Below are 15,366 nucleotides of genomic sequence, written 5' to 3'. Positions count from 1 at the left end.
ATATAGGGATCTAGTTTCATTCTTTTTTTTTTTTTTTTTTTTTTTTTGAGACATGATCTTTCTATTATGTATCCCTGGCTGTCCTGGAACTCACTGATCCTGTAGACCAGGCTGGCCTTGAACTCACAGAGATCCACCTATCTCTGCTTCCCAAGTGATGGGATTAAAGGCGTGTGCCCCCATGCCTAGCTTACTTTCATTCTTCTACATGTGGCAATCCATCTTCCTCAACATTTGTTAACCATTTGTTAAAGATGCTTAGTTCATACTTCCTTGAAGGCATGATGGACATTAATCTGGACCAACACACATACTTTCCTGAAAGAATGTACTAATGAGATTAAGTGCCAATGAAATTTTGAGTGACTAACTGAACAGATGAGAAGATGTCTCTGGTACTCAGTTTAAGACATAGTGGCAAGATACTTAAGACAAACAAAAGGAGTGGGGTTTATTGCTGCTTCTGTTTTCTAAGGTCTCAGTCCCTGACTGGTTGGCCTGGTTGCTTTGGAAACTACAGTGGGGTACTCTATTATGGGGGAGCACATGACAGAGGAAAGGTGCTTACCAGATGGCAGCCAGGAAGCAAGGACAGCTGCTCATCTTCATAAAAAAACCCTTTATTTTAGTCACTGTTCTATTGCTGTGAAGAGATGCCATAACCAAGGCAACTCTTAGGAAAAAAAGACATTTAACTGGAGGGTTGCTTACAGTTTCACAGGTTTAGTCCATTTTCATCATGGTGAAGACTATGGCAGTATGCAGACAGGTGCAGGAGCAGTAGCTGAGAGCTTTATATCCTGATCCATAGGCAAAGGGAGAGAGAGAGACTCTGGGCTTGTCATGGGCTTTTGAAATGTCAAAGCCCACCCCAGTGACAACCTTCCTCCAACAAAGCCACACTCCCTAATCCTTTTAATTCTTTCAAATAGTGCCACCCCATGGTGACTAAGCGTTCAAATATATGAGCATATGAGGGCCATTCTTATTCAAACCACCACACCTTCCCTTGAAACCCAGTAATTATGAGTCCATTAAAGGTTCCATCCATTAGTGAGGTGAAAGGACACCTGATTCAGTTATCTGCTAGCCCCTCTTCCTCTGAGTACTGTGGCACCAGGGACCAAGCCTTCAGCATTATGAGCTTTGGGGAATATTTGAGGTCAAACCATAACAATGCATTGTCTCTGTATCTTCCCTAAATTTTGAGGGAAGGGCATGTGTCTAATTAGTCCCGTGTCTATAGTACCTACCACATTTGCCACAGAATAGTTACAAAAGATGCTTGCTAAATGAATGATTGGATCGATGAGTGGGTGGGTGGCTGGCTGATGGATGGGTGGATGGTGGAAGGATGGATGAACTTCATCTTTCTGGGTAAGATTCAGAAGAGGAACAGAGAGGCTGGAAGTAGAAGCACTAGGATTTCCTTGTAGCTCTAGTATGTGTGTAGGTCAGAGAATTCAGATCATATCCTGCCTTCATTGTCTCAGAAGTGGTCCCTAGTTTTTCCCTGAAGTCCCAGCTGCAGCCTTCAAGCTGCATCTGACTTCACTCATCAGGAGATCCTGGCTACATTTCCACAGTCTTACTACTGCAGGCCACCCACCACTTTGCCTTGAGCCATTGCCAAGATTCCTAACTGGTCCCCAGCTTCTGTACTGCCACTTAACAATCCTCTTCTGCACAATTGCCTAAGAAGTCATCTGAACTTGTTAATCAGACCATGCCACACCTTTGCTTGAAGTTCTGCTACTACACACAACAAGAAAGTCTGTGCACACCCCCACCCAAGGCCTAGCAGGGCCCTTGCACCCTCTCTGACTTTCCATCCTGTCCTAGCCAATGAGCTTTGGGGATCTACCCATTTCCCCACAGCCCCGGCTGAAGCACCTGGTGTTTACATGGGTCCGGGGGGGGGGGGGATCCAAATTCGGGTCCTCACGTTTGTCAGTATGCGCTTTCCTGATGGAGCTGTCTCTCTCTAGCCTGCCTCAAAGGAATTGCTACTGTCTGTGTGCACTCCCTGACACGTGGGGGATGGGCCAGGTCAGGTGATGGAGAACAGATCTCACAGAAGCACTAGCCCATCCTGGGATTGCACACTCCGGTTTTGCAAGAGATCGTATTGAGAACTTCAGCTCAGGGTGTTGGCATTGCACTGTTTGAGATCCTTTCTCACAGTTCATGCCCCCCTTGAGGATGTTTGCAGAATATCGATTACTTCCCAGTGTACTCTGGTGCCCTTCCTGGTCTTATGTAAGTAGTTAGAATTTCATTTTTGTCAAGAAAAGTTGAGCAGGGTGGGCGCCACTGAGGGACAGACTTGGTGCTCTGGCTCTTAGGTTTCATTGCCTCAGGTGGGGAAAGGTGGTGCCTGGGATGCTGTCTGTCCTATCTTCTTGTAACTGTAGTTCTCAGGCCTTAGAGTCTCATGACATGATAATGTGGAGATTGTGGTGTCACAGACCTTGGGCATTTAACAGGAATATAATTGGAGGGAGGAGAGGGCCGTGTTCAGGGTGGCTGCTGCTTTTGGATCCAGCTGTGTGCAGAACGACATGCCGCTGAGAGCATGTGTTTCAGTCATGAAGACAAGGTTCAACTCCTGCCTCTGCTCCTTGGTTTAGGCAATAGAGGACCACAGTACAGATGTCAGAGGTGGATGAGCATGGAAGGGAGTGTGCACACAGACTTTCATCTCCTGCATCTTTATCAGTATCTGAGATTCAGCTTCCTCATCTGCAGACCAGAACAGCATAATAAATGATAGAAAACATGGGTGTCCCAAGATAGTGCCAGAGACATGGGAAACAAGTGGCATATAAATGACTATCATTAATGAGAACACAACTTCTTGGGTGAAGTGGTAAAGTCATTGAGTGCTGTTTTCAGCATTATGGAGAGAGGCCAGGCAGGGTCCTTGTCCTCATGGAGCTTGCTTACATGGAGACTGACAGTCTTCAAAATTCACTGCAGCTGGGTGGGATTGGAAGTGTGGCCTGTCTGGGAAGGAGGTTGGAATGAGGAGGGATGGGACAGGGGAGGGGAGACATATTCAGTGAGGGTGTCGGGGAAAGACTTCTCTGGGGACATGAGTTGGACCTGAGATCCATAGGAAGACCACAAGTTGGCTGACCAGTGTAACATGGCATTCTGGTTGCTGTAGAGAAGATGATCTGGGATGAGGGATGTTTTTTCATAAGTGATTCCCTAGAGGGCGCTGCTGTTATGGTAGGGCTCAACCTCGGGCCTAGCCTGCTCTCTGTACCACTCCACTTTACATGAATGAAGGGACTGGGAGGCAGAGAAATCAACTCAAGCTTCCAGCCAGGCCCTGGCCAGACTGCTACCTACGTGGGCTCTCCCTTCTCCAGAACTGCCCAAGATGCCAGCTCCTCCAGAGGCTGGCACACCTGGAGAACAGTTGACCTAACACAGGCATACTTCTCCAGCATTCTGAGTAGCTTTCTTCAGCACCGGCATTTTATTCTTATTTTTTTTAAGGAGGGGTGGCATTTTGAAAATATGACGACTACTTCAGTTTATCTTTAAAAAAAACACAGTTTAAAATGTGGCTCCTGGTACCAGAATTATTCTGGACTCCCTAAGGCTGCCCTTTGACCTAATGCCAAAACTTTTGCCTAGGGAGGTTGGCTTCCTAGCAATTTCATTAGGATAAAATTGATCTCTCTCTCTCTCTCTCTCTCTCTCTCTCTCTCTCTCTCTCTCTCTCTCTCTCTCTCTGCGTGTGTGTGTGTGTGTGTGTGTGTGTGTGTGTGTATGTGTGTGTGTGTATGTAGGTGCACATACTCTTCTTTGTGCATCCACCTGTATGTCTGAGAAGCCCAGTGACTGATGGGTAGTATCTTCCACTCCTCTCTACTTTGTGTTCTGAGAACGTCTCTCCCTGAACCTGGAGCTCTGTCACTGACAGAAAGACTAGTTGGCCAGCAATCTTCAAGGATCTACTGCCTCCACCTGCCCACTGCTAAGATTATGGGCACATGCTACCATGTCCGGCTCTGTTGGGCACTGGAGCACCACAGCCCCATGAGCCAACCCTGTGGCAGGCACTAGGTCTGGTTCTGAGAAGAGACACTCTACCTTCTCAAGGGAATCAAATAAGATGAAAGCAATGATGAATGAAGTGACTACCGGTTGTCCTATGTGAGGAAAGTGCAGTGGGAAGAGCAGAGAGCTCTGGGCTGTGGGAATGGAGATGGCGTCCTCTGCTTTGCAGAAGCTTATTAATTCTGTGTAACCCCATTTGTAATTTCTACAAAATGTTCCTTTCTAGACCCGTATCTTGAAGTGTTTGCCTACGCTTCACTTTAGTGGTTTCAAAGTTTCATATCCTTACTTTAAGGTATTTGATTTACTTTGGATAGATTTTTGTGTAGGGTGAGAGAAGGGGATCCAGTTTCATTCTTCTACACATGGATCTCAGTGTTTCCAGCACTATTTATTTGATAACAAGGATTTTTTTTCCCTCCCGTGTGTGTTTTTTTTCTCTTTATCGTTTTGTCTTTCTGTTGTTTTTCCAATGTATAATTTTTGACATCTTTTGTCAGAGATTAGGTGGCTGTAACTGGGTTTATTTCTGAGTTCTTCATTCCCTTTGTTCCCTTGGTCTATATGTCTGTTTTTTTTTTTTTTGCCAGCTTCATGCTGTTTTGATTACTATGGATCTATTATATAATTTGATATCAAGTACCAAGGTAGAGCCTGTTATGAATTATTGTGCAGGGGGACCCCAAGAGTATCCCAATTGTGCAGGGAAACATGCTGGCATGCTGGACAGATGCAGTGGAGGCCAAGACACAGTAACTCACATGAGACACAGTCACGTGGAGAGAGTTCATTAGAAAGATAGAAAGATAGAGAAAGAGAGAGAGAGGAAGAGAAAGAGAGGAGAAGGAAAGCAGAGGTGTGCACACCTCATGGCAAGGAAGGGGGGAAAGGCAGAAGAGAGAGAGGAAGGGTCAGAGTTTTCCCTTAAAATGAGTCTTTTACGTCAGGATCCTGGCGGCCCCCAAGGGGCGGGACTTCAAAGGGATGGGTCAGAATGTTAACATTCCTCCATTTTGATTATTATAAAAGGAGGTGATTTGTGGGCCCTGGCCCCCCACTGTGAGTGGCTGCAGCCTTGCTTGCCGACCTTGACCAGATGTCCTTCCTATTCAGATTCCCTGTTTCCTTCTCACCTAACTGATCAACCCGAGGTTCTTCGTTCCTGTATCCTGCATTTGGTGTAAATAGCTTAGATGCAAGAATGTAGTGAACTTCTGCCCTCTGGGGATCCGCCATTGTGCTGTAAGTCTGTATTTAAGGTTTCCTCCCTCTTTCAATAAACTGCATGACTGGCTGTCTCCTGTCTCTCTCTTTTTTTTTTTTTTTTTTTTTTTTTTGGTTTTTCGAGACAGGGTTTCTCTGTGTAGCTTTGCGCCTTTCCTGGCACTCACTTGGTAGCCCAGGCTGGCCTCGAACTCACAGAGATCCGCCTGGCTCTGCCTCCCGAGTGCTGGGATTAAAGGCGTGCGCCACCACCGCCCGGCTTATTTTTTAATCTGCAGCCCCTCGCTCGGACGTGGTGAACAGGTATCGGTAATGCGGGCGTTGCCGCTACAGTGATTTATGGGAGCAAGTGGGGGAGCAAGGGTGCTGCATTCTCAAGGCTTCTTCAAGCTGACAAGGGGCCAAGTGGGGAGGGGGAAGCCCGGAGTCACACACAGCAGGAGGGAAGAGTGAGGAAGCACAGTTAGCTGTCAGCCTGGAGATCTCAGATGTGGAGACCTCAGTCATCTGTTCCTTGAGGTGGTTAGGAGAAAAAGTAGATTGTTATCATTGGCCTTAGGAGCTGGGCTAGCCATGGGAAGTGATAACCGTCAGAAAGAATGGAACAGAGAAGTGCCCTGGTCATACAGAAGAGGCAAGAGCAAATGAGTGAGACACGAGAGCAGGTATGTTCTTCATTGTGACATCTTGGAGAACCAGGTTCCAGTTGTTGGTCCTGTGCCTGCCTGAGCCTGGAGAGATGGTACCAGCAGTGAATTGAGGGATGATGTGTTCTTCAGGAGTGTAGGAGCCATCACATCTGCCATTTCTCTGGTGGTGGGGGTGCATCCATCCCAGTTGGCATCCTTGGAGCTGGTGCCAGCTGGTGCAGGGCCTGGCATATCTGGAGAGCCCTTTGACCCAGGCATGAGGAGGGAAACTGAAAAATGCTAAAAAATGGGTGAGGTCAAAATGGGCTCTGGAGACTGTTAAGTTATCATCAGACCAGGTTTCTTGATACAGTTACAGAATCTTAACCAGGAACCTGTAGGTATCTGTAAGACAGCTGGAATGGATTTACATCACAGCAAAAGGGTTAAAAATCCATAGAAATTTAAGGACTCTTAAGAACTCTTTGTAGTCAATGTTCTATTAGTTTATCAAAGCTGCATTTATCAGTATTAAAACTTTGAACCTCTGGAGTTATATCTAAAACCAGTCTATGCTGCACCATGAAGTCTGGGGCTGTTAAACTGATACCCTAGTCATCAAACATCATCAGATTTGAGAATAATGAATTTAAGAAGAAGCGAGACGGTTTCCCAGCTACCTAGGCAGCAATTCCAAGTTCCTCCATGGTCACTGGGGAACAGAGGCCCCAAAGGTAGCACTTTTTCAGCTGATAAGCCCAGAAGATCTGACAGATTTTTTTCTGTGAAGGAGAAATTTGGGGAGGTCATCCTACCTGTCTTTGCAGAGAGGACAATTGATCCTTGTTGTTCCTCTTATTCACAGTCTGGACAGGTTCTCAGCATTTTGCTGCAAGGGCAGCCTTACAATATGCTCCCAAAATCTTCTTGGAGAAGACATAGAATGCTGCCAGGAACTGACATGCCTCTTTATCATAAAAAGCTTTTATACTAAATGCCACATTCTCAGAGCCCAACAGGTGTTTGAGGACTAGGAGAACAAAATCTGTTAGATGTATTTATAACTTTGAGAGCATATATATAAATTAATTCTGAATATATAGGTTTCCCATTTAGTTACAGCTTAATGAAGTTAGCAAGGATATGGAGGCTAACATTTCTAAGCCTGAATAGATCCTGAGTGGGGAGAGACAGTTTTTTAAGCTGTTGGCATTGATATCTGAAATCTATTACAATTTTTATGGCCCTGTAGCTGTAGTTCTGATCTTTGAGTACAGCCAGACTATAATCCTATAATCCTGAGTGGTTTATGTAGAAATAATTATTTCTTAAGGTCTCCTTGGTTCTGCATAAAGAAGGTCAAGTGTCCCATCTTATTACAGAACAACTTTAATTAACAAATATCAATGGGCATTAGGTAGCCAATCAGTCCTCTATGCCAGGGTGTTTCCTTTAGACCCAGCATTTCAGCCTATTCTGGACAGGGAACATGAGATGATGTATTCTCTTCTGTAACTGATTCAAGCTGGCATTGGGGTGTTGTTGTCAGGACCCCAAAAAGGGTGCTACCCTTAGTAAAGATGTTTGTGGGGTCATATGACCTGTCCATTTTGATCTTACCCAAGATGGCACCTGATCATGTGACTGCCCTTATTTAAGATGGCAACTGAACATGTGACTGTCATAATCAAATATGGCGGGTGACCATGTGGTCATGTATTTTTTTTTCCAAAATAAACTGAACAGATAAAGTGAAGTTTTGAGAGTTATTCATAAACAAGTTAATGTGGCCATCTCTCAAGGCCCAGTAGCAGGAGCATCAGAGGAAAGGTAGATTGATGGAGGGGCTTGGCTCTAGGCAGTGGCAGAGCATCAGTGGGATGGGGGAAGGACCCCATATCAAAGTCCTGTGGGTGGAACAGGAGGTCCCAGCAACAGAGTCAAGTGACAGAGAGAAAAGAATTAAGAGATAGAATACAGACAAGGAGAGTAAGTAGAGGCAAGGGGTGTACATGCCACGTAATGGAAACTTGTGACAAGTGATGATATAATTGCTTAGCAGAATGGAGGAGCATGGGGGAGTTGGCAATGAGGAAGAAGCTGGGATGGGAGTTGGGTAGGCACATTTTTCCACAATGAGGTATAAGGCCCAGTAGACTGATCTCCAGCATCCCAGAGAGTCAGAGGTCCAACAATAATGGCTCAAGATAGCCAATGGACCATGATAACAAAGGCTATGGGTGGTGGAATTAAGTGGGCATAGGGTGTCTCCATATGGCATCACAGAGGGACGAGAGCCAGAGGGCTTAAAGTCTGAAAGACACATGGTATCAGCAAGTGAACCAAGATAAATCTGACTTCCAGTGTCCCAGAGAGTCAGCGAGGACTGAAGGATGGTGCAAGACAGCCCCATGTTGGGCTCCAATGTTATGTGTTATGCATGCAAGGGACCCAAGGCTGACTGGGCCAGGGCTCACATGTGGGGAAAAACTTGCTGGCATGCTGGGCAGACACAGTGGCAGGCTGGGCAGATGCATACCATGCAGGCATGGTGGCAGCAGCAGCCAGTAACTCACAACCCAGATGCTGCATCCACGTGGAAAGTGTTTATTAGAAAGATAGAAAGATAGACAGAAAGAAGAAAGAGGAAGAGAGTGGGAAGTTTGAGGGAGCACACTTTGTGGGAGGAAAGCAGAAGAGAGGAGGCAAAAAAGGGAGGAGTTTTCCTTAAAATGAGGCTTTTACGTCAGATCACAGGGTGACACCAAGGGGTGGGATTTCATGGGGTGGTTCAGAATATTAACAGCTCCAGCACTTCTCTTTCTGCTTAGGATTATTTGACTCTTCAGGGTCTTTTGTGCTTCTGTATGGATTTTATGATTTTTTTTGAAGAATTTCAAGCGAATATTGTTGGGAATTGCATTGAATCTGTAAACTGCTTTCTGTTGCACATTCCATAATGTTAACCTGCCAATCCATCAGCAAGGAATGCCTTTCTGTCTTCTAGTATCTTCTTCAGTGTGTGCCCGGTCCCGCGGGCCAGTTTATTTGATGAGACCCGAGGAGGCACCTCCTGAAAGATCAATGGGGGCGAGAGAGAAAGGAGACCAGGCGCGTAAAGGAAGACAGAGACATTCTGAGTTGCGTCGAGGTCTCCGTTTATTGACTGGGTTTTGAGGCTTATAAACAGGGCTTCAGGCAGGGAGGGGGAACAGGGGAAGCACGGAGAGAAGGATGGAAAATTCCTAAGGGAGGGTGAGGTCACTTTGGTCCCAGGCCCCTGCAGCTGGCTGATTAGCAGGTACTCCAGGAAGTTGTACAGCCTGAGGTTAGGCCAGGAACTTCCTGCTTTTGTAAGGTTTGATAAAGTAAGGACACCACTGTCCGGAATCGGTCCCCAACAGTTCCCCCTCTTTTCTCAAAAATGGATCAAGTCCATGTGATCGGGGTGGCTAAGGTCCGAGAGAGTCCCTGTCTTAGGCTACACAGGGGGCTTCCCACGCTCGGCAGCATGCCGTGTTGAGCCGGTCTCGGGCGACCTCTGTATGCTGTTGTCTCCGGCGTGGGCCCTGTACTATTCCCGTCATTGAGTACCCTCTAGCAAGACCGTGGGGACATTAGGGCCTTAGGACACTGAATCTGAGTCCTTGATGGGGCTTCTGGCTGGCCTCCTCGGAATCTACTCTGTGATAATGAATCGAGACGTGTAGTGGTAAGGCCGAATCAATCTGATTTTTGATAAACTGAGTCAACCGCTGAAAGGCCCAGGGACCAAAGGTCAAACCACCCGTGCTGATTTTCAAACTCCCTTTTTCTTTGAACCAGTCTTTCCCTTAATTTTTCCATCGATTCCCTGACAATACCAGTATGGTCGGCATAAAAGCAGCATTCTCCCTTCAAGGCTGCACTTAATCCCCCCTCCTTTAAAAAACAGTAAATCCAGACCTCTTATGAGCGAGGTTAAAGATTTCTCCAGAGCAGAGATGGATCTTTCTATGGCCTCTAGGTCAGTAGTCATAGCCATTTGTGACTGCATAAGGTGGTTGCTCTGCACGAGAGCAGTAGTTCCTGTACCAATTCCTGCAGTGATGCCCCCAATACCTAACAAGAGGGCAATAGTCATAGACACAGGTTCTCGAGTGTATCTGTCTCTCTGCTCAAAGAATTCCATATCAGAGACTAATTGGACCAGAACATAGGAGTTTTCCCATTATCAATGGCAAAGTGAGCTTCCCCTTATTTAGTTTTTGCCATCTGCAAGTGTGTCATGGGTTCAGAGGTGGATATTGGAATTCTAGCATCCTCAGTTTAGTGGTACCCAGACATGAATCATCATTTAGTTAAGACATCAGTGATATAAGAGCCAACAGTAATTAGCAGAAGCACAGGGCCAAAAGTCTTATGATGGCTGACAGAGTTCCTTATCCTCAAGCAACTTGGAACTTTATCTCAGGTTCCCTATGACAAGAAATTCCCTTTTGAGCTAACATTCCAGGGTGGGAGGGAAACAGGGACGATGTTTTCTCTTCTATAATTACTTCCTGCTGACATTGGGACGTTGTTATCAAGGTCCTGGAAAGCCAGAATGTTAGTCAAAGACAAGAGGGAATGTTTTATTGACCAGCTGAAGAGATGGTATGCATATCGGCTGAATTGGTCCATATCAGCTTTCAGCAAGTTCAGGGCTCATAGTCATTTGCAGTAGGTTGTCACCAGCAAATGATGCTTGGATGTATCTGTCAGCCAAGTGGAAACCTGTTGAGATAGATATAAACTAGGAACAGGAGTTAAAACTTATGAACTTATTTGGAACTTTTAGACCCATAGTCTTAGTAATTGTAGTATTATCAATTTGCCCTGAAATCCATAGTGTCTTTTTTATCTAGAGAACCAAGTATAGATTGGACTGAAATTTCCTTGGCCCAATGAAAAGCATCTGTAAGTCTATATTTAGAACCTGTTTATCTTTTTTAAAGAGACTTATTAGCTTTAATTAATTAATCCATTGATCAATCAATTACTAAGCTGAGAAAGCTATAGCTAGCCCAATCATCAATGTCATCAAAGATCTGAGAAGGATAAACTTTATCTGAGTGCAGACTTTTAAGTCTATTTAAAAAACAACATAGACTATCCATTACCCAGACTGTCATCATCCCAGGCTCCTATAGTCTTCATAGTGTTGGCAGGACAGGTGTCAGGACAGCATTGTCCATAATTCAGGTGGCATCTTCTTGTCATTGTTCCATATCTTCTTTGGAGACCTTGGGAGTCATTGCTAGGAGCTGGGGAGCTCAGAGTCTCTGTTTGCTATAGTAAGCTTTTTATCAAATAATGTAAATGCCATATTCATCAGATCTTTCACAGGTTTGAGGACTATTATCTATTAAATGTATCTGAGCCAAACAAATCTAGGCCTAATCTTGAAAATATCTCTAAGTTTGGTAACAATAACCAGGCCAATTTGTTCTCCTATAGATATATTAGTCAAATATACCTCTCAGTTTTTTTATTTAAATAGAACAGTTTATGTTTTAAACTAGTATCTGAATAGCCAGATGACTAGTATTAACTTGTATTTCTTAACACAAAGGACATACAAACTCATATATTCAAAACCAAACATACATGTGGCCACATTTTTCATTCATACCTGTAGAGTAGACAGACATTTTTACAACTATGACCCTTTGGAGTCTCAATGTAACAGCAGAATAGCAAGACAAAGAAATATGAAACATGTTTCATTTTTTTTTTTATATATCTCAAGTCATTTTTTATAAAAACATTATTTTTTATCTTAACCAACAATAATTTGAAACCAATTCTCTTAAATGATGGCAAGTATTTGTAACCCACTGAACTCAAATGACCAAAACCCATGTAAATTTTTATTTTTCCTGTGGAAACAAAAGCATAATTTTCCCAGTATCTTGAACTGGTAATTTAACATTTCTTTTTAAGCAATATCAGGACAGAGAAGGGTTAACAAGAGAAGCTGCTGGCCAGCAGAAGAGACCTTGAAGTTATCACAGTAAAGGAAGGGAGGGTCAGATTCTCTCTTTACTGTTCACACAGTTTTTGTCAATTGCAGGCAGTCCCAATTGCCCTGTCCAGAGCTCCCGTCTTTGCCCACCTGTACCGAGAGCACGCACCCCCACCCTCCTGAGAGCAGCCGGCTGGCTGCAGTCCTGATAGCAAGAGAGCTATGGAGGGAGGGAGGTGGCCTTTGCTATGCCTCTCTCTCCTCCTCTTCCTCTAGGAAAATAAGGGAGGTTAGTAGACAGAAACAAATAACATTTACACAGACAATCCAAGAACCGGAACATCAGCACTAAGATGACGGCCTCATTCACAGCTAGCAAGCCCCTCCTGCAGTATGCAAGCCCCACCTGGCAGGAGCTACCTGTTTATCTCAGTTCAATCGGGGAGTGGGGGTGGGGAACTCAGTTCCCTCTATTGTGGCTCACACATCCTTCCAGTGGGCTAGGCAAAGGTCTAGTAGAGAAGAAGGGAACTGTCCCATAGTGTCCGTCACAGTCAAGTCAACAAAGCGAACAATTAATACATTACACACAAGACCAAGGGCACACGAAAAAACTTTGCCCCAACAAAACAACCAACAAAGCTCTAAGAACAATGACAGCCTGATGTGCTCGGGGGGGGGGGGGGGGGGGGAGGTAACCCTCCAGGCTCAATCACATAAAAAACAATCCAGACTCGAGGATCTCTGTCCTTGATCAAACAGACATCAGGGGCTTCCACATCCCTGTCAGTCAGACATGCACCTTTTTTTTTGTTTTGTTTTGTTTTGTTCATACACTTTATTATTCTGTGACAGTTCTCTCTCTACATAGCTTCTATTCTGCTCTCATGTCTAGCTCCTTTCTTGACTGATTTCTCTATATTTATCTACCTCTAGGTTCTATCTTAATTCCTTCATATAGTTCTGACCCTTCTAGGTTCTCATCTATCTAGTTCTTTCCCCTATCAGCTCCTCTCCCATCTCCTTCTCTCTCATCTGGCTCTTTCTCATCTTCCATCTCGTTCCTCTAGTCCTCTCTTTTAGCCCTTCGATCTAGTTCTTCCCCATCTCAGTTTGTTCCTCTCAAGTTCTTACCCATCTAGTTCTTCCATTCTCTTTTTTCTTTTCCTTTCTGTGCCCTGGAAGTCCCAGTATATAAAAGGGAGGGTCCAAGCTAAACTGTGTAAAGCTATTACTTAACATCCACCTCTCCTAGGCGGTGTCTCCTTGTGGAATTTACCTTAAGTCAGGAGACTCACCTGTGGGTGGTTATCACTGTTAGTCCTCGGAAGTTGGGTGACCACCTGGGTGGTGTCTCCTTTAGTCCTTGAAAATGGCTAGGGGAGATATCTGATTCCAGAGAAAGCCTTTCCTGGGGCTGTTCTCCAAATGCCTGGAATGTGTATGTCTAGAGAGTGATCAGTGCACATTGTTAGCCCTTCTTAGGGAAAAATCAATTGGGAAAACTATGAAGCCACACATGATTTTTATAACAGAATACAGCTGATATATAACAAGCCAAGTAACACCAAAAACTCCTTAGGATTTGGCTTCCTCTGGAGGAATTCCCTGATTCCTCCAGGTAGTGACTTTGCCATAACCAGCTGAGTTCTTATGATATATTCCTATGGCCTGCAGCAGTTCCCCTTTTTTCATTTAGTTAAAAAAATTTTTTTCTTGGAAGAGAAGGAGAGACAGTAAAGTAACAATGATCACAACAAAACATACAAAAAAACCCACAAAATGGCTCTGACAAATTCCCGGGACAAAATACAAGGTGGCACTTCCTCCCATCATGGGGGAAGATACCCAAAGATGCTCCTAAACCAAATCGTCACCTCTGAGGTGGCCTTAGGGCTCTGGGACGTCTCCCTTCGCCGCCAGGTTCACTGTCCGGACACGTCTGCCCCAGTGAGAGCCTGCAAAGTACAAATCGATCGACCGGTACAAAACAAAAGTAACATGACAGAGACACAGACAGGACAGAGAGCGCTCTTACTGGTAGATGTCAATAAACCTCTGGACCCTTGGGTGTCAGGCAGGGGGAGTTTGAGAGAAAATCCTCTGCAAGGGCTAGTAAATGTGAAACACGCCCATCTCCCTCTGCTTCCTTTAGAACATCTCTAATCACACCATAAAAACTAAAAAAGGCGTCGGGGACATTTTCCCCATCTCTGATTAATTTGTTAATATCTTTTCCAACCTTGTTCCAAGTCAGAGGGTGAATTCCTGGTCCATTAATCACTAACCAGGGACATTTCTCCTCCGCATATTGGAAGAATTTTATCAAATCCTTTTTCTTAACTCTTATTCCTCTCTCCCTAAGATTACCTTTTCATCTCCTTTAGAAAAACAGCCTCTTTAGATAAATTTTTGCCCATGATCGATGGGACGACATACTTACCTCAAGACTCTCCCGCGTTGCACGAGTGATGCAGTCCGGGCGTCTCTACCCTGATCCTCTCCGGGGCCCCTTCTGTTGTCCGTCGTCCGGCAGGTCACCGTGCCTCGAGCCCCACGTTCGGGCGCCACTTGCCCGGTCCCGCGGGCCAGTTTATTTGATGAGACCCGAGGAGGCACCTCCTGAAAGATCAATGGGGGCGAGAGAGAAAGGAGACCAGGCGCGTAAAGGAAGACAGAGACATTCTGAGTTGCGTCGAGGTCTCCGTTTATTGACTGGGTTTTGAGGCTTATAAACAGGGCTTCAGGCAGGGAGGGGGAACAGGGGAAGCACAGAGAGAAGGATGGAAAATTCCTAAGGGAGGGTGAGGTCACTTTGGTCCCAGGCCCCTGCAGCTGGCTGATTAGCAGGTACTCCAGGAAGTTGTACAGCCTGAGGTTAGGCCAGGAACTTCCTGCTTTTGTAAGGTTTGATAAAGTAAGGACACCACTGTCCGGAATCGGTCCCCAACAAGTGTGTTATATTTTCAGTGTAGAAGTCTTTCACTTCCCTGCCTGGGTTTATTTCTGAAATTTTTATTTGAAGCTAGTACAAATGGATTATTTTCTCTGGTTTCTTTCCCAGCAAGTTCTTTATTGTTATATACAGAAGTTCTCTATTGGTGTATACATTAAAAAAAAAAAGCTACTGGCTTTTATTATGTTGACTCTGCATTGTGCTGTTTGGCTGACAGTGTCTGTCAGGTCTGAGAGTTCCCCAGTGACATCTTCAGGGTCTTTTCATTACAGAATCATGTCATCTGCAAATGCAGATATCTTAACTTCTTCTTTTCCTTTATTTTAAAGCATGTGCATATTTATGTATAGGTGGGGTACCTGTATGTCAGTGGTATGTGTATGCCCATATGTGTCCATATGGCCAGAGGCCACAGGACAATATCAGGGTGCCACCCTCAGGAATGCCATCATTCCTTTTAAGCAGGGACTCTTATTGCCTGGAACTCTCAATTAGGC

This window comes from Peromyscus eremicus, chromosome 4 (genome assembly GCF_949786415.1).
Source record: "Peromyscus eremicus chromosome 4, PerEre_H2_v1, whole genome shotgun sequence".
Taxonomy (NCBI): domain Eukaryota; kingdom Metazoa; phylum Chordata; class Mammalia; order Rodentia; family Cricetidae; genus Peromyscus; species Peromyscus eremicus.
The sequence above is the reverse complement of the archived record's forward strand: the minus strand, read 5'-3'. Positions refer to the sequence as shown.